Source organism: Anabrus simplex, chromosome 5 (assembly GCF_040414725.1).
Source record: "Anabrus simplex isolate iqAnaSimp1 chromosome 5, ASM4041472v1, whole genome shotgun sequence".
Taxonomy (NCBI): domain Eukaryota; kingdom Metazoa; phylum Arthropoda; class Insecta; order Orthoptera; family Tettigoniidae; genus Anabrus; species Anabrus simplex.
In genome coordinates this window covers 73,195,558-73,197,868 of record NC_090269.1, presented here as the reverse complement: position 1 = coordinate 73,197,868, position 2,311 = coordinate 73,195,558, and the positions used below count along the sequence as shown (strand labels likewise).

The window sequence follows — 2,311 nt, the reverse complement described above, 5'->3', positions numbered from 1 at the left end:
TTATTCCGAGCACCAGAAAATATTTATAGTTTTTTAAATAAAAATGTTATATAAAATCTAATTTAAATCCTATCGATTTGAACGAAGTACAGATTGTAGTACAACACTATGGGAGGAAACTCTGAAAAATTAATAATTATTCGTGAATCAGTAAGAGGGTTATGAAGGAAACCGTGATATATTGTTAAAAAGGCGGGAAATTTTGAACATTTTAATTGAAAATGTTATTATTAGAATTTTGACATTATTGAAGTTGCTTCTGATTGGTCTGAAGCATGCCAATACTGGGATATGTGCAGTATTTGTCAACAACGTTTGTAGCATATATAACAATCGAATGAATATTGGCCTATTTTCCCCGTGTTAAGCTACGTCTCCCCCCTTAAGATCCCTCAGTGGTGTAGTGGTTAGCGTGATTAGCTCTGCAACGAAATTTCAAAAGTGGTACGATCGCTGGAACGGAGATCAACTGAATAGAGGAAGGTTCGATTCCCGCCTCAGCCATCCACGAAATGGTTTTCCATGGTTTCCCACTTTTACTCCAGGCAAATAACCGAATGATCCTAACATAAGCCCCTTGAGGTAGAGGTGGAATCCATCGCCGGGTCCGACGGAAAAACCACCCCTGAAGTGTAAACAGACTATTAAAGAAAGAAAGAAAGAAAGAGAAGTGTCAAATAACTTATCAGGTAAGAAAGAATATATACACAGCTCTTATTGAATGTATTTTGTCTGTTTAATCAATATTTTTTATGTAATCCAATCCACAGAAATTCACGGCTGCAACTAACGTCAAATACTATGCTAACATCACCCAGCACAGAGGAATCGCGCATAAGTTTACGAAATTTCCTCCAGTCTCCGACAACCTACACCATGCACTTAACGGTTGACATCGACGTGTTGGCAGCAAATAAAACACATCATCTGTTCGGAAAAATGATTCACATAAGGGCCATGGCGATCCCGTAAGATTCTCTATCGTCCTGTAGTTACTAAGTACTTGCGGAGCTCTACATCAAGGAATACGACGTTCGAAAGTAAGCACATTAAAAATACTTGACCCCGACGTGATTCGAACACGCAACCTTCTGATCTGGAGTCAGACGCGCTACCGTTGCGCCACGGGGTCGCAGATGTTTACGCTTTCTGCGCGTTTTAACATCAACAGTTCGGAAACACAACTGTTGGACGACGAAATGAAACAATTGAGAGGAAACACCTGCTGTAGTCTACAGCCGCCCTGCACCCCACCAGCCAAGAGTCTTTCGCGATCGTTGCTTCCTTGACGATGGACTTCTGATCAGCTCGTGCCTTTTTTTCTCGGCTCAGTACCCCAATTTTAACTCCTCACCCCCGGGACGAAATACGTCCCAGGGATGACCCAGATTTCGAAGGTACCAGCATTGTTAACATTCGCTATTTTTAAAGACTTCCGAAACGGCTTGAGCTATATCTGTGTCTTCCTGGAAGTGATCCTTTGCCGAGGGATTTTTCTGCAATGAACACGATGTGAAATCCAGATTCAGTGTAGAAACTGTTACAGTCATGCCTGCCATCTTAACTAAGTTCAACATCACCTGTTACAAAACTCATTTACTAGAAGACAACTGCAACAATATCACTCTCCTGTTGAACACAAATTCTATGTTGATGAAGTAAAACAGAAACACTGCCTTGTAGCTGTCAGGGTGGCCGAACGGCCTAAGGTGCCAGATTCAAGGTTTCTCCTAGCCTGGATAGCAAAGGTGTGAAGAATTCTAGTCCTCTGTGAGGGAGTGTGTTCGAATCCCACGCCCGACACTAGTTGTAAGAACTTGATTCTACTTTTAAAGACTCTGGGGCGGGGGATACAATTGAGGAGGATGACGCGTAAGTCGCCCAGGCAGCCTTACCTGCTATCCTGAACAGGGGCCTTGTGAGGGGATGGGAAGTTTGGAAGGAATAGAAAAAGAAGATGGAAGGAAGCGGCCGTGGCTTTAAGTTAGGTACCATCCAGGCATTTGCCTGGATGACAGGTGGGAAACTGCGAATAAGAGTAAACACTAGACATTCAATGGATTCCATAGCCCCTCGAACAGCACAGCAGAATCGTGTCAGGATGGCAGCAGCTTTGTAGATCTCGGAACCACCCTTCACAATTTATTTTCTTTCTTTCTTTCTTTCTTTCCTTCTATCTTTCTTTCTTTCGTAATAAGTTTACCCTCCAGGGTTGATTCTTCCTCGGACTCAGAGAGGTATCACACCTCTACCGCCTCAAGGCCAGTGTCCTGGAGCTTCAGAAACTGGGTTGAGGGATACAACTGGGGAG

General features: G+C 43.1%; 1 non-coding gene across 1 annotated transcript; it reads right to left on the bottom strand.

Annotated features, from left to right (window-relative positions):
* Positions 1–1,060: 1,060 nt before the first annotated feature.
* Positions 1,061–1,132, bottom strand: TRNAW-CCA (transfer RNA tryptophan (anticodon CCA)). The gene has a single exon. It is a non-coding gene; the product is annotated as a tRNA-Trp (tRNA).
* Between the last annotated feature and the right edge of the window lie 1,179 nt (positions 1,133–2,311).